Below are 23,521 nucleotides of genomic sequence, written 5' to 3'. Positions count from 1 at the left end.
GAGTTTGACATGCATAAACGAAGACTTGCCAAGACATTGAGCTTTGTTTATTAGCTCAGAAAACTTGAGGAAGAAGAGGGTTGACAACGTAGAGTGTAAACAAACAGAAACAAAAAGACAAATGAAATCCTCTTCTTTGTGATACAATAAGGCTGGACACATGCCCAGACCATAGACAGGGCACACCAGAGTGAACCCAGCAACACTGAAACACACTCTGGATTCAGGGTAACACTGAATGGCTCAACACACGTTCAATGATGGTGATTCAGATAATTTGTGCATCACTACGGTAGAGGACGTGGCAAATTTTTCTACTTTCTGCTTAATTTTGCTGTGAACTTAAAATTGCCATAAAAATCAAAGTACACCAGATAAAAACCTTGGTGGGGTACGAAGAGATAAAATGACAAATTGAGCCAAAAGCAGAAAATATGACTCTCACTGCCTCCACACAATCACAAAGAACTATATAAGTATACATATGTATAAATAATTTATGTTGTGAGGTAGTCTGCAAAGAAAATATTCAGGACAGAAAATATATCTGATGCAGGAATGTCCTTGGGAAGGGCTCAGAACAGTGTTCCGTGCGTAGTAACTGTTAGACAGATACGTTATTTTTAGGACTATGGTAGTCATTAGCTTCCTTTTTTACTGCAAAACAATTTGGAACATGACCCCAGCTCCACAATCAGAGGATTAGATGCACGTGACCATTAACTCATATAATGAATGATTTTGAAGGCTTAGAGTTTGAGTTCCCTATAGAACTTCACACAACTCTGTGCCCAGTACCCTCTTCCACCGATCCGTTTTTCAACCCATCTCCTGAGAAAGTGCTAGAACTGGTGGTCATTTTGGCTGTCTTTTTTATTCTGAGAAGTCTTTGAGCACTTTTATCCATATGGTACTTTTACAGGAAGTGGCTCAGGACCTCTTGGATTTAAACGGCAAATTTGCATGTACCAAATGTGAGATGCTTAGCTCCGTGCAACAGCATTACAAGTCAAGATGAAGACTAAGGGCTCTAGCTGGAGTCGTAACTAGAGATGCCACAGTGACATCAAGCATTGGGTTCCTCTGCCTTTCTGCCAAGCTTGTCTCTGTTGCTTTTACTCAGTTTTCACCTCCATCAGGGACACACAATTGCTGCCACACTGTTGAAGGTCACCCAGGGTTCATGAGACTATTGCTTTCTCAGCACCTTTGTTTTGAGAATGAAGCTTCCCAAAGAACCCCCAAAGACCTGCCTGATACCTCACCACTGGCTGCAAATTTCCCAGGGTCCTCTATCTCATACCATTTTTAGGTGGCACCAGGAGTGAGGCCTCCACACTTGCCTTGGAATAAACAATAGTCATTCTTCTAGAAGAGAAGTTTTTAGATGCACGTGACCTTCAGAAGACCGGTTATTCCGTTGTATGGTATAGGGTGGGCCATGGAAATGGATTGGGGATTTTTAGAAGTGAATTTTGATGATAATTGTCAGATGATAATATACAGCATAAGAAAAACTTTTTTTCTTTTTGTTTTTATCAAAACAGGGTTTGTCAGTGTAGCCCTAGCTGTCCTAGAACTCCCTCTGTGAACCAGGCTGGCCTTGAACTCGTAGAGAACTGCCTGCCTCTGCCTTCCAAGTGCTGGGATTAAAGACTTTAAAGGTGTGTGCCACCATGCCTGGCAAGGAAAACAAAATCTTTTAAATTTACACAGTTAATATGTAAATATAAAAAGTGCTTTGAAAATTATTTCTGGAGTGAAGAGATGATAAAACAGCAAATTGTGAGTGGGTTCATATTAGTTCAGAATTATTCCAGGGAACACGAGAAGGAGGCACACCATGAACATCAGTGTGCTGTCTCAGGATAGTGTCCATGATTCCAGGAAAGAGTCATCTCATTCAGCCTACTGACATTAGGCTGCTTGTTTTAGCTTAGACATAAGACTAAAATCTGGAAATAAATGCTAATATGTCAAGTTCATACCAATAAAAGAGGAGAAGACCAACTGCTAAACAAATTACTGTAATGTGTGTATTTGGGCACACTGCGTGTGTACAAAGAAAAGTCTGATCCCAAGAACTCCATAACAGAATGCAATGTTTGACTTGGGCCTTAAAAAATGATCAGTTGCTCACCAAATGTTCCAAGGCTTGGAGGAAGAACATCTCCCAAAGAAAAAATACTGTAGACAAAGGCATGAAAATATGACCTAGTGCTAAGTTCTTGTGAAATTTCAAGTAGCTATGGATGTCTGGAGAAGGGAATTCAACAAACGGTGAGAAAAGAAATATGTCTGAAGATCCTGGCAGGCGCTAAATAGTGGGCAGCCTTTTCTGCCTGTAGAAAGTGCGCTTTTATGCAACATGTAAAACTAAAGTCCTAAACAAGTAAGAAGGTTTTTTTTTTTAAAAAAAAAAATAACCGAGGAAGTGAAGTTTAGATACTGATTTAATATTTCATGGAAGTTCACAGTATTGTTTAAGACAAAGCAATAACAGAGACACAGGTGAAGGAAGAGAACAAAATATTTGATGGAATATGGTAGAAAGTTGGTTGTGGTAAAAGATGGAAAATTCAGGGCTGACTTTAGTGGAAGCATAATGAGAATCAGGAACAAAAAAAGATAGTAATTGTTAAAACAGGGAGAGATTGACTAGGGAAAGTCTGGAACTCTCTGAATTTAGCACTGAAAGAGCCACATGCTGGGGAGTCCTTCAGTTCTGGGTAAAGCAGGGCAGCTGGTGGGAACTGAACACTGAGGGAGGATGATAAGGTAAATTTCAAAGGCAGCACATTTTAAACCCATTGCATAGTAGAACATTCTATTTGTATTGTCTTGTTCCCAAACAGATGGCCAGTTCACTGAGAATTACACTAGCTAGAAGGCAGCTTCAAAAGCAAGTTTCTGCACTAAGTCCTACCTTGTAGTTCTCACCATGGGGCTCTCATGTACTTGATTTTGCAGGTCCTAGCACGGGGGGCTGACTGTCTCTCCACTTGGGTGCAATGGCTGGAGATTCGATGTAAAGGATGACGGATGGGCATTTCTTGAGCTACTGTTGACAGCTGATTAGAATTCTCTTTAAAGCGATATACATTTTTTGTAACCTATGATCATTTCCATCACTGAGGTTACCATCTGTTTTTATCGCCTTCAAAAACTTGTAAATTCATCTGAAAAACACAATGTTTCCGTGCCTTATTAATGTTTGTACGAGGAAGTCATATACATGCTCTTCATGATTACTGACCAGTAATTCGTGGTAACACTGAATTAAAATAAATCAATAAAGGGAGATATTACACTTATCGCATGTTAATTCAAAACAGTGATGCTTTCTAAATTCCTCTCTCTTTTACAAAATGGAAGTAAGAATCTGAAAGCAATGCGCTAGGCAATGATACATTTGGGAGGCTGCTCCAAGAAGAGCCTGAACATTGAGCCAAGCTTTGGAACAAGCCAGAAACAGCACAGGACGGAGAAATTCCATTGAAGACATTTATTTGTCCTTGAGATCAATATTATTCCACCAATAGCACGCTCTACAAATTGACCCAGTGTTCTGAGAGTCCCCAAACGTCTTATTTGAAACAAAGGAGCAGACATTGAGGACGGTGCTCTACTCTTAACTTAGTAATGACCACTACTGATTTAAACCAGACCTTTAGTGTTATTTTAACATAGGTTTTGGATTTAATTATCTTAAATGACTCAAAGAATGCATACAATTCCCAAACTGTTTATCTCTTTTATGGTAAAATCTCTTTCCTTATCCCTAGAAATCTGCTTTAATTATTTAATCAGTTTGGCTGAAACTCACAAAGCATTAAATTGTTAGTTGTTACTTAACATTCCTTATAAATTGCATTTATTAATTTCTGGATAGAGACTTGTCCATTGCTACAGTAATTTAAATTAGTACCACATGGTTACCGACCGCTGCTGAATGATGATTAAATCTTTGGGGCAAATTCAGTCTTTTAAGATATTTAAATGGCACTTGAGATAAGCTAACCAAATTTGGGCCCAAGAAGTTACAATTTATCAAAAATGTAATAAGGCATGGCCAGAATATTCATCGTAAGCAGCACATAATGTGGTCCATGAAATGACATTTTAGCATCTCCCTCACTGTGGTCACAGGGAAGTGTGCTGACGCTGCAGACAGTGATGCTTGGTTGATATTTAACACTTCCCATCTACAAGGTGCTTTGCAATAGCGTGGCTTTTTATACACTCCAATCCCCCGATACTCTATCCATCATTTTATTATTGGACATAGTGACATATTTCTTTCCTGGTACTTTAATTTCTCAAGCACAAACAGTCAACAGAGCCCACAATCCTAGGGAATCTTAGCAACAGAAGGAGAAGTTGGTGGCATTTCAGAATGACATAAATCTCAAGGAGAGAGGCTGCTGAGGCTGTGGACTCCACGTCTCTTAGGGACAGATGATGAGGGGAAGGATCTAGTGAAGTAAAAGGAATGCAGAGATGGGGAGAGGCCTGGGAACGTGGGGTGACCACTTACAATCCAGAACATCTCCTTAATCAGTGATTGAATTCTAGGAGCTCAATCCTCAGCCTTCAGACTTGCTTGGATCTGTGAACTAACCTGATTATTTCTACCCGGCTAACTAACTTGGGAAATCAAAAGATACAAAATAAAATATAGCCTTGAATATCAATTGAAACAAAACAAAACCAGAGTGTCAAATAAGAGCGGGAGATGACAGAGGATGTAAGTACCATCAACTGGAAAGACTGGCTGAAACACTTGAGGAAAATAGCAAAATCAACTAATAAAATAATAGATTCATCTTCCTGCAGCTGAAGATAAATATTAAATAATCCTAGGTGCTGCTGGCTGAAAATTAATTTCCGCAAGGTAAATAGTCTAGTACGTATATGTGTTTCAATTTCTGTTTGGCAAGGTGCCTATTTTGAGCATCCTATGCAAGCCTTTGAAGTATCAGGACTGCACAGATAATGCAGGTGCTTAACCAAGAATTGCTTCCTTGGGGCTCCTGAGCACTGAGGAAAAGTCTGTTTTGGATCATCATACTCCTAAGTAATTTCAGGTAGTCAGCCTAAAAACACAACATTTTTTTAATACATTAATGATACATTGCAACCTTTCGGAAGTGAATTGTGCCCAAAGAGAGAAGTGACACTCACCTATTAGAGAGCCACAAGTGCTGAACCACTGCAATTTGTGGTCCCCAAATTACAGTCAGGTGCCGATGCCTGCATGGGCAGGTTAAAATAGGATACACTGTGAGTGGAAAAAAAAAGGGTTTCAGACGGAGTCCTCTAATGATTAATTTACAATAGGAAGAAGGATCAAAGGGCAAATAGCACATTGTATTCTAAATCACGCAGTTATTACAGTGAGCCTTTCTGCCAACCAAGCCTTGTCACCCCCTAGATGTCCTAACTATGCTGCTTTCATCACGGTGTTTGTAAAAAATCACCTGAAAAGTCCCCAAAAAGACAAACATATTTCCATATAAATTTCAGAAATGTTCAACTAAAAATAACCAACGAAACACCACCACCACAATGCACAATCTGAAAAATTTCAGAAGATTTCTGCAATAACAAAGCCTTTTTGTTTGCCATATTTATTTATGACTGTCTTTGAAAGACTCTCCCGAGAGGCACAGGGATTCGAGTATGCTGTTTTCTGGAGCAAACACAGTGAGTTCTCACTTGTCAAGGAGGAGAGTGGAAATCCATTGTGGAGTCAATGAATAAGGTGGGTCTCACTTCCAAACCTACTCAGAATCTTCCTACAGGACATTCAACAGATTTTTGGGTCTGCAGTGTGAGATACCCTTCCAGCATGCCATAATTCTTTCCAGAAGGGGCATGAAAGCCAGCATTCCAACCAAGCTCCAATGTGAGCAGCTGTGCTCAGGCCCCGGAACCCCTCCTGGAGCCTCACCTGGTCCTCATTCTACATTGTAACTCAATCTGAGCTGTTGGAGAATTTCCCTTAAGGTAGATGTACTTCAGCACCAGGCAACACGGTTTATGAGTATTTTTAACAGTCAAGGTCATATGCCCCTCTTCTATAAAGCATCGTTCCATGCTTCCACAACACAGCATGGCAGCTATTGGCAGACACTTAGGGAAGAGAATCGAGCCAGGTGTTCTCTCACAATCAGAGATAGGGAAGTTCCCTGGCTTCATAAGAAAATTCCCAGTGAAATGGACTGAGAAAGTATTTGGAGTTAGAGAGGCTGATTTTTGTTCTTGTAGCCTCTTCATCTACGCTTTTGTGCTTGATTTATTTTCCACATCCCACATCAGCTAAGAAAGAATCTTTGTAACAATCCAACATTCAAGCTGACCAAAGCTCTGGCTCTGTTCTATGCTCTCCTAACAACTGATCAGAGTTAGGTTACCTGAGGGAGTGTCCCATAAGCTTGCTAATGGTCAGAAGTACAGTGATAGAGAAGACAAACCTTTCCTTTCTCATGGGAGCATAAAGTTAAAGATGTGAATATCCAAGGAGTGAGGTAAAGTAGAAGCAACCATTTATAGCTCAACTCGTGGTGGAAATGGGACCCAAAACAGGGAGAGGGATGTGGTGAGAATAGGGAAGAAGCATTGCTGCAAAGAGGCTGGCCAACAAGATGGTCAAAATCTAGCAAGTGTAGAAATGAAGGACGGGAATGCCTAAGACTCATTCTGGTAGGCCCCCATCCCTACCTTCTACGATCAAGTTCCTAAATATCCAACTTAGCTTTATTTATAAACAGTCATCTACTTACAGTGATCTAGCTGTAGTTGGCCAGTTTTGATCCTGGCGTGTTGAGATAATAATAAGAGAAGAATCTGCGTGTAAAAAGCACTCTGGTGGCTCCTGCCTGCTCATGCTGTTCTGACACCTTTTGGTAGACATTATGGGATTAATGTGTGGCTTTATAGAAGGGGCCTCAGAGGAACCTGAGATCTAATCTGAGGCTTTTATGATACGGAGGAACAAATCTGAGCACCCTTGTTAGTCTGATGTCACAAGCTTTAGACTTAAGGCTGCCCTTTATTCCCTAGCTCATTCCTCATATACAAAAAGGGACAAGCAGAGCTTATATAGCATATAAACTGTAGTTTGTCACCAGTCGAGGAAGGCCAGTGCCAGCTGAGGGAGGTGCACTTCTGTGTGAAGCTAGAGCATCTAATGTAGACCGTAGCCTTAAAAGCAATGTTCATTTTGGCCTTCGTTTCTCCTTTATCCCTCCTTCACAGAAGTCAGCAAATCTAAATAAGTGTCTTCTATTTGTGTGGTCAGACTTCACACCGACCCTGTCCTCTGCTCTGTTTGCTCCAGGTTTATATGGCCTGAGTCTTCTCGGCCCCATGAAGGATAATCAAGGACAAAGAACATCTGTGAAATGCAAAAGAACCTCAAAAGTGAATACCACTGTTCTCTTGACATCTGTAGGCCATGCTGAAATAAATGCCCTCTACACACTTGGATAACCTCGCCACAAATACCTGGACAAGCCAAGAGTCAGTCTGGCCTCATACCTTCAGGGAGGGTTTTCATTAATTATTAGCATTTGCCATATTCTGATCACGCAGAATAGTTAATATTTGAAACCTGCCATGATCCAAGTGCTTAGACTATCTGGTGTCAAATATCCCCATGGCTGGGGCAATCCGCTCTCTCACACAGAGTATCCGAGGGATGGATTGTTCATTTTTGTTGAGATAGGGCTGCTGTCGCTTATACATGGGTTTAATTATGTTCCCCATTTGCTTTTATATGCACTCTCACTCCTGTTGTGGCAGGGTTTTATTATTATTATTATTAATCTCGGTTAAAAAAGGAACAGATTCAATACAGACAAAGAATAAATGTCATAAAAACCGACTGTAATAATGTGTTCAGTGGGAACTATGGTCATAGCCGGGTAAGGTTGCACACCTACTCATGCTTTTGTGATCGTTGTGTTTCTACTATTTCAAATTTAATACCTTTTTTAATATATTATATGTTACCTCCCATGTATTTAAGCTGTACTTAAAAGCATGCTAAGAACTGGTAATTCTTTAATGGTTGTTCACTTACAAGCGATTGTGGGTCATTACACAATCATTTAAAGGGCATTAATGAGAACCATTTAATGGTTTTAGTAGAATATCATTGTAAGGGACAGGGGAAAAGTTACTGGCTGTAAATTTTTATGACCATTTCTTACAAAACGTATTACTTTAAAGATTTATGTATGTAACAATGAGTACAATAAAAGCCGTGCTAAAAATAATTTGAAATCAAAGTAATGCATATAGATCAGTCTTTGCTCTCCTGCAACTGGGTGGGCCCCTTAAAAATTTCTCTCCCTCTTCTTCTCTCCTCCCTTTCTTCTTCACTTTTTTCCCACCTTCCACACCCCTTCCATTTACATTCTTGAACACGCTTTCAGTACCAAAAGATAGTTATTTTAGGGAAGATGATTACAAACTGAAATCTTGACCAAGGTGATTTTCGTTGGGGAGAGAAGTGTCTAGACGCAGAGTAACACAGTAGGACAGTGAAGTGGAGATACCCCAATGCACAGTATGTCTTTGCATACAGAACCTTCCTTCACATATCATTATTTTAAGCCATTCTTTTATATAGCACAGAACTAAAATAGAAAATCCAATACTTTCTAGGACATCACTCCCTGAGGTAGGTTAGAGGACTAAAGCAGAAGAGGAACCAATGCTGGCTGTATACCCATGGATAGCTGCAAGACATCTGTGCAGAATGGCCTCAGGCCCACCCAGGGGAGTGCTGCGGATCTGTATGTGTGTAGCCCCTCTCCCCAAACAGACACGTGAGCGTGAGGGGCTGCAGAGCTGGAGGAGTAAGGGATTACAGTGCTGTGAGAACAAAACACTCCCTGCATCATCCTTGGGTCTGCCTACTTGGGATTCTCACGGAGTACATAAAGAGGAAAGCACTGGCCCATTCCTGGTATTCTTGCATAAGCAGGATAGTACCTATGATTAAAAAGGTGAAGCTGGAGAGGCACAAGTGATGAGCAGAACCACATCCCTAGAAAGCCAAGATGGTACTGTTTGCGTTAAGTAACCCTTATATTTCTCTCTGATTCTAGCCCAGGACCCCATTCCCAATAAGATGAAGATTTAAGTTAAACTGGTCAAAAGATGTGAATTACAACTTTTAATTAAAGTGTAGAAAATGGTTGCTTTAAAATAAACATGATAATACTTTCATGGTCATTAATATTTTATAGAGAGGACAATTATGACAACCTGAATATTTTAGGATGTGATGTTTCCAAGTTTGACGCAAGAATTTTCAGGAAGTTATGAATGCCCCACACGGAAGACTGCCATGGTACACTCCACATGGTACACTCCACATGGTACACTCCACATGGTACACTCCATTTCCCAGCCCTCTGGAAGTCCAGCCAAGTGCAACCCACACATCTGCATCCACAGAGGGGTTTCTTTTCTTTTTTCTTTTTTTGAAGCCCGTAATGACTAGGGTGGTGAGGATGACATAGCCAGGAATTTAATAAATAGAAGCAGTCATTTCTTAATGTGAATTATACATCTTGTTATAAAGAATGATCCCAACAAAATTAATGTAATGTTTAAACGTTTTCTCATATCTTAGATAGAACGAAGCAATGTAATTGAAAAATGAGGAGAGTGTGTGAGTGTGTTTTTGTATATGTTGTGGTATCCTTAACTAGTGCCTATTAATGTAGGCCTGCCTAGCTTCGAACCTGCCAATATCTAATATCTCCTACATACGTGTTCTCTCCTTAATAAGTGTAGCCACAAGGATTACTGGGAATGGCTTTCCCTTTACCTAGCTTAAGGTTTGGCTTCAAACATCCAAATCTGCCGCTACAAAGGTGAGCCCTGGTAAGACTCGCTGGGATGACAGAGCTGTTCGGCTGCTGTTGAGATGACACGCTTTTAGGTCTTCCTGTTTGTCTCATCCATAAAATGGGAAATGACCACATCTGTCCTGTCAAGTCACTGTAAAATTAAACGCCATGACAAATACATTAAAAAAGTCACGTGATCGAAGAGCTTGCTTTCTGAACAAATGGCGGCTATCCATCCACCCTTCCTTCCTGACTCCGGAGAAAATCCTAAACTGCTCTGAAGTCATCATTTGTCACTTTCACTTTCTTGTGATTTTAAAATGTTTGTTTGGTGACTCTCCAAACTAGTCTACAGTTTCCTAATGGGAGCGGGACTTCTTCGTGTACCTCCTTCTGCCCGCATCATCTGGAATAGCTCCATATGTAGTTAGGGCCAACAAATATTTTTTAGAAGAACGAATAGTAGCCACTCTCTCAAACACATCACGAAGTCCCCAGTCTCTGCATCTTCTGATATGTACCTGAAGTTACCGACGCTGCAGGGCATTTGGTTACTGCTTCCGTGAGCTGTCTGGTTTCAGTAGGTAAAAGGAGATACCAGTGAGGTCAGTATTGGACCATCAAGTCCAATGTGAATGTGTTTATTTTGCAGACAGAACTTTCTGTGCCTAAGGGGTGGATCTTTGTCTTCTGTAAGTACCGAAATAAAGAGTGCGACTGATACCAAGTCAGTTCAGCATGATGAGAAGTGAGTATTTGATGGAGGAAGGTCATTGGTTAAAAAATAAAAAAAAACTGCTTGGCCCTCATAGGTTAGAACATAGGTGGGTGGAGTAAACAGAACAGAATGCTGGGAGGAAGAGGAAGTGAACTCAGACTCGATAGCTCTCCTCTCTGGGGCAGATGTGATGAAGCTCCGACCCAGGATGGACATAGGCTAGAATCTTCCCTGTAAGCGCACCTTGGGGTGCTACACACATTATTAGAAATGGGCTAGTCCAGGTGCGAAAGTTAGCCGAGAAGAGGCTAGATATAATGGGCCAAGCAGTGTTTGAAAGAATACAGTTTGTGTGTTGTTATTTCGGGGCATAAGCTAGCCAGGCGACCAGGAGCTGGGGCGGCAGGAACACAGCCCGCAGCTCCCACTACAGAATTCCCACTACAGTTTCTTTATTTTTTAACCAATGACCTTCCTCCATCAAGTATTGACTCAAAAATTAAAACGTTCTCTTACACACCTGCAGGCCTACTGCCTTAATAGTCAAAAGGTAGTGTATACTAGCATGCACCATACAAAGTGTAGAGGGCCTTGTGACCATGTAGCCAGCTGGGCACACAAAGGAAGCAAACAGAGCAGAATGTTCTGGGTTCTTGTCCTAGGCAGTGTTCCTCTGCTCCACAACATGGTCAGGTCACAAAGCCATGCTCTGCCTTGGTTTCCCGAGGAGGAAATGCGAGCATAACAGTTTCAGGGCCTTGTCACGGAGTGAGACGGGAAGAGGAGCACCGGTACGGCGACTGTGACACAGGCGTGCCTGTCAGTGGGCACGCTCTGGATCACTCATCAGAACACCAGTACAGCGAGGGTGACACAGGTGTGCCTTGGCAGCAGCATGCTCTGAATCACTCAGCAACATGCACTACTGTGCTTTTTCCCTCTACTCACCAGCTCGTCCTCCCGCGCAAACACAAAAACAGTATACTGGAAAATCTTTGATGAGGCTCGCTGCTTTTCTGAGGAAGTCAGAAGAAAGTGGAGAGCCAATTCTTCAGAAAGCAACCCTTTTTTGGTGGTGCCCAGTATTTTGGAGGTACCAGGTGCTGATTCCTCCAAGCAGATGATCTGGATTTAGAGAGCAATAAAGCCAAAGCAATCGAGAGATGCTATAGGAACAGAAAGATTACCTAGCGATGAGGAAACTTAAGGTCAGGGAAAATTGGGGGCCACAGCCATGAGAAAAGCGCTTCTCAGAAAGCACAGGATGAGGGGAGCAGTCAGCTATACAGTGGAGTCAGAAAGCACTTTTTTTTTTTCAGAAAACAGAGTCATAGTGCTATGGACCTCTGGTACAGTTACATGTATAAACACCCCATTAAAGGAGGGGACCCACCCAACTTTGAAAGGGTTGCTGTACATTTGAAAAGTCCTCAGATATATGTGTTATCTCATTTTGATATGATTTCTGGAAAAAGAAAAATAAGTTGAGAATAGAGATTCATCTTTAATGAATGCTTGCTCTTGTCTTTGTCCGGAGTCCAAAAGATGCACTCTTCCCATTTCTTGTGGCACCATTGCTTTTCTATAACATGTGCAGCAGTGTACGCTGCTAAGGCACCCCTCCCAGACAGTAAGTGCAATGTCCCCATACCTCACGTCCTTCGGACATCTTCCCACTGAAGGACTTGAAGATCCCCTGAACACAAGTCATGTGGTGATTTATTCCTTCATGCTGATTGAGATAGACTTAAAGGGACATACTTAATGTTCGAGGGGAAAAAAATGAAGTTCCTGGGGCCACTCCAGCAGGAAGATGATGTCATTGCAGCTACAGCACCTGGAGTGTTAGGAGACAGCCAGACAATACAGACTCCGAGTCTAACACCACGGGTCATTTCTGGACAGGGGAACCTCTGCAAACTTCTACAGTACTCTGAGACAATCATCTCAATGGCGTTGTGATTGTTGTTTTGCTGTTGCTCTTGTTATTGCTGCTCTGTGTCTGTTTGGCGGGGATCTCCTTTGGGAAGTTAGTACAGTTCACCTTCTGGCAGGGTAATCATTTTTTTCCCTTGGATCACAGGGTATGATTTAGCCACTTTCTCTGAGTTGCTCAATTGCTGGGAAAACTGTGGGGTTTGGGCTTCATGCCTGAAGGAGACACAGCTGGAGATCAGCTAAGGGTGCATGCTTCCCCCATCTCCCCATGTCCTTTGGGCCCAATTCACCACAACCTGGAAGAGGGAGCAAATTTGCCAGAAGGCAGCCTTGTCTTCAAATTCATTTTAACTACCACTTCTGAGGACCTAATAGGACCCAGGCCTGTGCTTTAGACTGTTGGAAATAAGACGTTCCAAGTTTTAGAAAAAAGTTGAGGTTGAGTTGAGTCACATTGCCTGTGCACACCATGCACACGCACACACACACAGAGAGAGAGAGAGAGAGAGAGAGAGAGAGAGAGAGAGAGAGAGAGAGAGAGAGAGAGAGGGAGGGAGGGAGGGAGGGAGGGAGGGAGGGAGGGAGGGAGGGAGAAAGAGGGTGAAAGACAGCAAACCTTTAAGAGCAAAGGAGTAGAAATGGCATCCAGCTCTCCTGTCTTTAGAAATGTATTAGAAACCCCAGCAAAGGCCCCGGGAAGGTAGAGTCACTGGGACATTAAGCAAAGTATTTGGGGATCTCTCTTTTCGGCAGGAAGGAGGAGAGCAGGGACAATGTTAATTGCAAGAAAATGGGCAAAGAAGCGGGCTTCAGCGTTCATGCTCTAACAGGGCAGGGGAGGGAGATCACAAGGAAGGCACAAAGACAAGGCGTGTGGCCTTCTCCTGCTTCCCAAGTGAGGGAGATGAGCGCCACAGGATTTGTTGCTGAGCCCACGGCCAGCACAATCTATTAAATAGCTCAAGTTAGTCAATGTGGAAGAAATTTTTAGACACACATGCCCAACCATATGTGCATGGCCAAGATTTAAAATAGAAGAGTGAGAGACTGTCGGATGAGTGAGGATTTTCTCGTGCCAGGAAGTCCTCCTTAAGGATTTCATAGCTTGCAAAAGAGAATTGCTTGCCAGACAAGCCAAGAAAAAAAGACATGGAAGATTGGGACCAGCTTCCTTAATGACGAAATGTCACGCTGTTATGTAAATCAACCTGAAGGAAAGAGCCCGGCATGATTAAGACGGCCGTGCACAGACAAGAAAGGTCTTGACATCTCCTCTCAAAATTGCCTCCATTCCTCAAATCACAGGGCTAGTGGCACACACTGAATTCCATGGTGGCTGCATGGAGCAAAATAAGGAAAGCTCTCCTGGAAGAACCCGGGCTTCAATAAAAATTATACAATGTGGCTACAGTTAATAAGGGTTACTAAAGCTCCTGAATTGTTAAGTTTATGGGAGATTGAAGTGAGATCATGTTTCTATGTGTGTGGAAGGAGATTTTAACAGATGAAGACAGATCCATCAGCTATGTAAGCTTCAGTATTATTATGGCTGAGCTGCGTGTGCAAGACACGTCGGCATTGCATCTATGTGTGATAGTTATAAAGTAACACACATACGCATCAGTTTTGCCTGTGGAACATGCACTATAGGAACCCCATCAGCATTACTCTATATATGTAAAGTACATGCTGTAACATACATACACATCCGTGTGACATGCACACTGTACTATATACCAGTCAGAATTAATGTATCTTGGGACATGTGCACTGCAGCATGCCTATGCATCAGCATTATTTTAACTTGCAATATATGCACTGTAACATAATACATAGCATGCTATTATATTTGAGCAACATGTACCAGGACTACTCATACGTGTTAGACAGCTACTGCAGCACAGGGACTCACTAGGATTATCATATCTGTGTTAGCACGTACAGAGCAACACACATAGGTTGTTTTGTTAACAAACGCCCATCTTTAGAAGCCTGTGGTACAGCTTCTTTCTACTTCTTTCTCTCTTGTCTTCCTGGCCCATAGAAACTGACGTAGGCAAGGCACCATTCCTGATGCAAGGAACACCAATTTATCCTCTAATGGCTAATGTTTAGCTACGTAATTTCCCAGTGCCTAAGGTTGAAGATAATCACACTGTCCCCCCAGCAAACAGTGGCCAGGGTGCAGTCCAAAATCAAAGCTATCTTCTCAGACTTTGGAAGCTTTGACACTTCACTGCTTCAGTTCTTGGGTCATTTGCTGTAATTTATGGCTTACAAAAGAATTAAAATCATGTCTTCTGGAAGTTCCATAACTCAGGAAGCTTCCTCTTAAATTGTACCATCAATTTTCAATTCACTTAGATTCCTGTAATTTTATGACCAGAGGGGGCTTTAGGATTGATTTAATCAAATCCTGTCATTTTACAGAAGAGAAAGGTGAGGCCCTGAAATGTTAAGTGAGTTGTTAGCTTCCACAACTACTTGGTAGGTAAGTCGGATGAGCAATCCGCCCCTCTGCCTTCCACTCCAGTATTTTTAATACTGTAACAAGTTTAAGCCGCATGCTACATAATTACTCTACTGCATTTCTAGGAGCAACCTGTATCTTCCTGCCCAAATTCACCTCCCCTATGTCCCCAGTTTCTAAAGTAAGAGGGGCATGATGATCTCCCTAGAAGAAAAGAATTATCTCCAAGAGATACAGTGATGGGGTGGAGTCACTGATGAAAATCACAGTGGACTGTGTTGTGTTATAGGCCACAGGCACATTACTAATCCATTCCTGACACAATCTGACATTAGGAAAAACGACAGCATCACTGTATTAAAGAGAAGTCCAAGGGCTACTCTGAGAATGTATTTTTATCCAGGAGGGAGGAGCCACTGCAGTGATGGGCTGCTAAACTCCGCTCTACCTACTGTCAACAACTGATGTGTGTGTCTTCTTAGGCAACATCGACTAAGTGATAGGAGCTGACCATCTTTGTTTATATCCCAGATGAAAAGGTAAAACATGCAGCCCACATACCTTCCCTTCCTGGAAAAACTAGGCTATGACTTCACACTAGGGAATGGAGGGTGCCACAGCTTCCTACGGTGTCTCATTCCAACATCTAGGTATCTGTGTCTCTAACCCATGAGCAATGCTTTTATTTCAATCTTACTTGTCAAGTTCAATTCCCGTTTTAGGGGACCATTGAAATCGTTCTTAACCCCTTAACAAACCAGGGCTTCATAACCGAGGAAGTCTACACCCAATCTGTCTTTGCTAAGTAGTTAAATGTAATGAAGAATCGGTAAGAAGGAAACTCAAATCAAACGGGACTGAGTTATATTGTTATAGACACGTTATTAACCCATGCCAGTGACAATCCAGTATTGTGAAAAATAACCATGTTAATATGATTAAAGGGCCCCACCCCAAAGCACAGTGAGCACCCGTGGTGTCCAGGTTCCATTGCTGGAGTCCTGCCTAATAACTCCACGGCTTTGGAAGAGGGAAGGGCTCTTTCTGAGCCTCAGATGCCTCACATCTTTGCTGAAGGATATGGTCTCAGAGATTCTTCTAAATCTCTGTTACTCTGGGAACTTCCAGTGGTAAGGATGATTGCCAGCTAGAGCATATCAGAGATGATGAAGGTCCTGGCAGATATAGTTTAAAATTCCCTTAATTACAGCGTCTCTCTGATCCTGAGCCCCCAATAAATAATCAACAACTGTCAAAGGAAAGCATCTCCATACTATTTATTGCCCTGCAAGTTGCCATGACAAACTAATGTCAAGCACTGGTGATGGTACTTGAATTGCTGTATGTACTCAGATAATTACTATCTATAATTTGCAAATAGTCAACCACATGTACACGGTAGCGATAAGGATAACAATACAGCAGATAATGAAATAGGCTTGCATGAAAATATTTTGCTCAAGGTTTAAAGCATTTCCTAAGCATCACCTCATCTTCTTTTCGAATCCCAATACTGCAAGGTACAGCCGGCGACAGAGAAAGGGTGGGTGCGGAGGGTTACATCCACACCTCTGAATTTGGCAATGCGGGCCCTGACAAAAGTGCTGATTTCCCTGGGGTGACACAAAGCCGGGAGCAGGCCTGGGAACATGGTCCCCATTTTTTGAGTACACACACTGCTGCCTAGAACACATCCTCCCCAGCTCTCCAATTTACAGTATGAAGTTTATGATATGGCATTACCCAGGCACTTTAGGGTGTCAATTTCTTTTACAGTTTTATAAACTATCATTTGGAAGGCGGGAGAAATGCATGCTTCTGCAGTAAGAGCTCTCCTGGCTGCCCACCCTCTTGGGATAAGGGTTTGTTTCACCTGAGCAGAGTTGCAAATGTGAGCCACACAGTGCTGGGAAAGCCATGGGGCTTGTTTTTAATTTAAGGAAGTGCTCTGATTTGGTTCCACGTTTTAAGCAGCCACTGTATAATACAAATCCACTGAATCCAGACAGGAACAAGTTATGCCCTCCTAATACTGTCTAGAAACCAGATGCATCGTGACTGTTTTCTTTTGGTTTCCTTTTTACTAGCTCTCGCTTGCTGAACAAAATTAGTTTCTCGGATACCGAGATTCTAGAGGCTCATTGTCTTGCAAAATATTCAGGTGCCTCACAATGATCTACAATAATAAACCTCCAGTGCACAAACAAAACACAGATAAAAATGTGAAAATATATGCATATATACATAAAATGAAATATAGATACGGTATGAGGGAGTGACTCACGAGCACAAATGAAGAGGAAACAGGGAGGCAGGAAGATAGCTTCCCTCCCAACCAGAGAACTGGGAAACAGAATGGATGCTCATTAAAGTAGTTTGCTGGGCTCCAATTTCTTCGGTGATTAAGAGGTATTGGTTGAAGGAGATTGGTGAGGGAGATCAATATACTTGTCTTCATTCTTAATTCTTCTTTAATGTCTCTGTCTCCGCAGGGGAGGCTGAATCAGAGACGTGGAGTAGATCTTTATTTACCAGGGGGCTGAACTTCAGGGAAAAGGGAAGGAAAGGAAGGAAGGAAGGGAGGAAGGGAAGGAGGGAGGGAGGGAGGGAGGGAGGGAGGGAGGGAGGGAGGGAGGGAGGGAGGGAGGGAGGGAGGAAGGGAGGGAAGGATGGTCAGTCTTGGCTATAAAAGGTAAATCTATAGGATACCCAAATCTCTGTCCCCAACCTCTCAACTTCTCTTCCAGTGCCTCCATGTTTCCGGCCAATAGAGCACACGGGAGTGAGGCCAGAGACTACTGTCCAGGTGGAGTCATGAGAAGGCTCTCTGTGGCTTTGAAAATGGAATGGTGGCGTGAAGTACCAAACATGGTCTTTGGCGTCAAAGTAGTGTCAAATATTTCTTCGGCGTACTCACCCATAAACATACACTAAAGGGATTTCCTACCTAAAACAGATTGGTGCCACCATCTGAAGCTCAGAATAGCAGGATCCGCCTGGCACTCTCCAGGCTCCCCAGATCTAACCTGTCTGTCTCTACCTCTGTCTCTATTCTCTCTTTCTTTGCTCCCTCCCTCCTTCCTTCCTCCCTCCCTCCCTCCCCCCCTCCCTTCCTTTCTCCTTCCCTTTGTGTATGTATTCATGAATAGTCATGTCTGGGCAGGTACATATGTGCATGTGTACACATGAGTTTGGAGGTCAGGTGTCAACCTTGGTGTCATTCTTCAGGGCTATCCACCTTGTTTTCTTAACCCAGATTCTCTTCCTCGTTCACTGATCCCGAAAGGCTGTCTGTCAGTGACTGTCAGAGCTTTTCCAGCCTCTCCCTTCCCAGCACTCGGATCTCACGTGCATGCCTTCACATCAGGGCCTCTGACACGGCTGTTAGGGATCTAGCGCAGGCTCTCATGCTTGCACGGCAAGCACTCTGCCAAACAGACTTTAGCAACAGAGCTACCTTTCCCATCACCAACTTTGAAAATCAGGATGCTTCTACCCTCCAGGGTACATAGGCAATACCCATGGACTCTCGATTGTCACATGAGGAGAACAAAAACTACTTACATCTAAAGGACCAAAGGTAGGGGCCCTGACACACATCGCATAGCATAAAGGAGTGTTGCTGACAACAAAGATCTAGCCCTAAGTGTACATGGTGCTGAGCTTGAGTGATGGGGCTATCTGGACACTTCCATATAAATAACTGTCACAGCTCACTTAATTCTGAATCTTTGAAGCTGAACCATCTGAAATTTAGTAATTGCTTCGGTGTCATGGGTATTCTGTATTAAATGAATGGTAGGGTTGTACGTGTCAAGGGTTCTCAAAAAGACTTGAGGATGTTTGGTTTGGAGGAACTGGAAGAACCTGAGAAATCTAAGTTATTTTTGAGCCACAGGCTCCTTTATGTTAATGAAAACCTGCTCTTTCTGCTTTCCCACGACCTTCTTTGCAGATGAGTGGTCATGTAAGTGAATTCTAGACAATAGGAAGTGGGAAGAAGTAATAAAAAGTTTCTAGCTATGCCCATAAGAAGTATCATGTGATCGTTTATTACTGATTCCTTCCATAATGTCAGACCATATAGTGGGGTTTCAGCAGAAGAATGCTTGATCTAGCAGGATGACAGATGTACCCACGCTAAAGAGCCAGAGTCTTGACGGTCTATGTTGAAGACCACTTGTTAACCGATCAAATCTGCACTGGACTTTATATTAATGATATATAAATAAATGTACGAGAGTTCACAATTGTCACAGTGTTTGACAATATTTAACCCATATCTGTATTAAGGTAAAATTATAATTGAAATATAAATAAAAGCTTACAACTTTTGTGGAACGCATGTAGGGTTTCTATCCTTGGCTTTCTATAATGCCACTGACTTTCTTTTGAGAATGTAAGCTGATCTACTTTGTATTACACCTTAAAATACTTAGGTGGTTTCTGCAAACTTGATGCATTTTAAACCTTATCATGGTGGTATGGCTTTCACAACTGTAAAAGAAAATACTGCTTCAGAATCTGCTGTTATAAGTATAAGCTTACCTCCTATTATAGAGAGCCAAGGGCCCGCTTACCTCTTTCTACACTATGATGGTAAAAGCATAGGCTTGGATAATCTAACATTCCTGTTAATAATGATGCATATTAAGTACATAATGATGCACAGTGGATGAGAAACGACTCAGGTAGATACACTGCCAACAGGGCATGAACTTGACACTACCCGGAACTCTTCAGCAAGACCTTCCTATGCTCCCTTACACAAGCTTCCTTTAAATCTTGCCTGCTTCTGAACTTGGTCATGGATGCTAAGCTTTCTCCTAACCCCGTGAGCAATAATAAATTCTCGGCCCTATTCACTGTACCACCTTCAGAGTCTGCGGCTTATGCCCCATGTCCTTGAGTATTGAATTAACGGAGACCTTTCTAAGACTGAAGGTTCCGTGAGGACAGAGACGGTGTCTAGAGTATTCATCAGTGGATCTCCAGTGTGAAACACAGCCAACGCTGAGTTTTAATATATAAAAAGTATATATTGTCAAGTGAATACATAGAAAAAGGAAAACTATCTATTGCCTCCTGCTGGTCAATGCGAGTAGTACAATAAATATATCTTTATAGTAATGAGTCCACCCTCAGTACTTGCTTATCCCATCAACTGCATTCAACTTATTCAATCACTTCATTCAAAAACTGTGAGAAAAAAATTGATCTGTACTGAGTACCTGGACTTCTATTCTCTAAAAAAGATAGCATAGCAACTGTTTTCATGGTGTTTACAGTGTTGGGTATTAGAAGTAAACCAGAGATGATGCATCATATGCCAGATGATTTCGTTCATCATAAAAAACATGACTTCCCTCTTGGCTCATAACTCCCACTCTTCAACTCGACTTTGGAAGCTCAGCCCAGTGCTCTGCTGCAGGTCTCGGCCTCTCTTTCCATCAGTTGCTGGATAAAGGTTCTACGGTGACATTTAAGATATTTATAAATCTGAATACAGGGGAAGGCCAGTTTGGGCACCCTCTCTTCTATTGCTTAGGGTCTTAGCTGAGGTCATCCTTGTGGATTCCTGAGAATTTCTCTAGGGCCAGGTTTCTTACTAGCCCCATGATGGCTCCTTCAATCAAAATATCTCTTTCTTTGCTCTCATCTCTGTCCTTCCTCCATCTCAACTATCCTCAAGTTCTCCTCACCCCTCCCCTTCCCTTTCCTCTTTTCCTTCCACCCTCTCTTTTCCCCCATCCCTATGTTCCCAATTTTGTCAGGAGATCTTGTATATTTCGACTTTCCAAGTGGATCTGAATTTGCGTTTTTAGGGCTCACCTTGATACAGAGGTCAAGTCCATGATGGGTACACCCACTGAAACACTCTACCCGAGCTAATGGGAGCTCATCAACTTGGACTGGGAAGGAACAAGCATAGGACAAACTAGTCCCTCTGAATGTGGTTGAAAGTTGCATGGCTGGGGTAGACTGAGGGGCCACTGGAGTGGCACCAGGATTTACTCCTACTGCTTGTACTAGCTTTTTGGGAACCTATTCTCTTTGGATGGATACCTTACTCAGCCTAGATATAGTATAATAGAGAGAGCTTTGGACCTTCCCCAAAGCAATGTGACTTACCCTCTCTGAGGACCGGATGGGGGGGTTGGATGGTGGGTAAATGGAGGGAATGGAAGGAGGGGAGAGAGTGGGAATTTAAATTGGTATGTACAATGAAAAAAAGATAGTTTGTTTTCTTTTTGAAAAAAATAAAAAGGGAAAAAATAAAACTTTAAACATGACTAAAAAAATTAAAAAATAAAATAAATAAATACCCCCCTCCCCTGAAAAGAGACACAACTTCCCGACTCTCCAAACCCTCCTGCTTCTAGGCACATTGGGATTGTGGCTAGGGAGTCAGAAACACAAATACCTGTTTTTTGGAAAGTGGCTTTTTTTTCTCTCTGATAGTCTGTATTAGGGTCCATCTGCTTCAGTTACCTGGTAGTATGTCTTTGAGAACCTAAGAACCCAATATACTTCATATACTTTATACATTAGTTAAACCTTATATTAATATTATAAAAATCATTATGTTATCACAAGAATGACAACAAAAGCTTAAGGAAACACCCACAGTTCTCAATAAAGATACATGGAAGGCTACATACCCAATTTACATTGTAATGTCAATTTCTTCCCATGGGTAGAAATTGGCCAATCTTGTTAGTACTGTGGCCCAAGAATGAAAAGAAGCTGATTCAGGGAGACAGCACTAAGGGAATGAGGGCTGAGGCAAAAATAAGGACCAAAGGCATCCAGATGAGATTTAAGTGATGGGATTTTTCTGTGAACATTTCTGCGGTTTCACATTTGCACAGTGAGTTCTGATAAGGTGGATCCAAAACATGTTTCTGGAGAACTCTGCCTCACTCCAGGTCCCTCACTCAGAAACATCATCCCTGAATATTCTCATGAGGGCCACTGGTGAGCACAGGCAGAAGCTGCTTCTGGTCCACAGTTCACCTGGGGAGATCAGTCTTCCATTATCCCTGCTCTAGGGCTGGATCTGCTCATGGGTGGGCACAGCAAGTGGTCAACTAATCCTTCACTCTCCAGGGGGACTCTGAAGCTGTCCTCAGACACACATGAGCACAGACGTTTCATCTAATGGCTTATGGCGGGAGCTTGTTAGAGGGGCTCAATAAAATCTATCACTAATCATATTGTAAATTTTATAATTATACATATATAAAAGCCCAAAGTTTGTGCGTGTTTTGTTCTAAGTGACACAGAAAAATATACAAAGAGGACAAAAAGAAGAAAGTTTGGTTCTAATTCTGGTTATACTACCAAATTAATCGGGCCAGTGACTACAACCACAGGAAGAGAGAAAAGGCGATAATGTTTTCCATCTCATCAGAAGATCTTGAAATACATTCCTACTACAAAGGAAAAGATTCAGGAAAGAAGTAAGCATAGCACATTTATTCAACAAAGTTCTACATGTCCTAGGTGCTTGCACAACCAGAGATCTAACAGCTCTGGGGGTGGGAGGATACGTTTACGAAGAGTTAATGAAAATAGAAATGATACTTAAGACAGAAGCATGACTAGACAAAGACGGCTGGGACTTAGTGGTAATACACAGAGGGGCAATCCAACAAGGCCTGCTTCTTCTTGGTATGGGCATTCCTTTCCTCTTGACACAAATGAGGACAACTGTGTGGGTTGGTTTAAAGGAGAGATATCCCTTCGAGACTCTAGTATTTGAAAACCCCAGTTGATGGTACTATTTGGGAAGCCTTAGGAAGTATGGCCTTGCTGAAGGAAGTATGTCACTGGAGATGGAGAGCTAACACCCTCATGCCTCCTCCAGGTTGCTCTCTTAACTTCCTATCTTCATTTGAAGATACGCCCTTACAGCTTCTTATTCCTGTCACCATGCCCCCCACTTGCTGCTATGCCCCCCCATCATGATGAATTTTTAACTCTTTCTTCTTTAGGTTGCCTTTGTCCTGGTATCACAACCTCAGAAAAGTAACAACATTACATCCATCCTATAACAGATCTGCTCAACTTTCAGGGGAGGTAGATTGGAAAGGGACCTTTCTAAGTGTTAGGACTTGCTTTGGGGAGAAGGAAGAATAGAGACAGGAGGGCAGGAGGGTGAAGTTCTTCCTGTTTCCCTCGAGTAAGCCAAGAGAGCATAAAACAGGGTGTTGGGTTTGGAACCTCAAAACCATCCTGAAAGTCTTTTTTCTCATGTATAAAATTAGAAAAGAGAGAAAGGGGACATGGCAAGTTGAGGAACACATGCTCATCTTATTCACAATTTGGACCTGATTTTGTTTCCAGTTGCCATGACACAAGAATGCTTTTGGACTATGGATGAGGCTTTTCCATAAATGATATTTTATCAACAAGAATACAGCAAATGAACATCATATTTATCCCTTTGCTGCTGGTTGGGCAACCTCATAGCAAGTACCTACAACACTGTACAAATATGCATAGAACAGGGTTCTCATGTAT

At 42.2% G+C, this 23,521-nt stretch overlaps 1 long non-coding RNA gene across 1 annotated transcript in view; it reads right to left on the bottom strand.

Annotated features, from left to right (window-relative positions):
- Positions 1-23,521, bottom strand: part of LOC130875800 (uncharacterized) — a 454,561-nt gene that overhangs the window by 22,374 nt on the left and 408,666 nt on the right. The window contains exons 5-6 of the long non-coding RNA XR_009057258.1: positions 5,185-5,281; positions 2,927-3,179 (exon numbers count right to left, since the gene is read on the bottom strand). This is a non-coding gene — a long non-coding RNA (uncharacterized LOC130875800). The remainder of the gene's footprint in view (positions 1-2,926; positions 3,180-5,184; positions 5,282-23,521) is intronic.

This window comes from Chionomys nivalis, chromosome 6 (genome assembly GCF_950005125.1).
Source record: "Chionomys nivalis chromosome 6, mChiNiv1.1, whole genome shotgun sequence".
NCBI lineage: Eukaryota > Metazoa > Chordata > Mammalia > Rodentia > Cricetidae > Chionomys > Chionomys nivalis.
The sequence above is the reverse complement of the archived record's forward strand: the minus strand, read 5'-3'. Positions and strand labels throughout refer to the sequence as shown.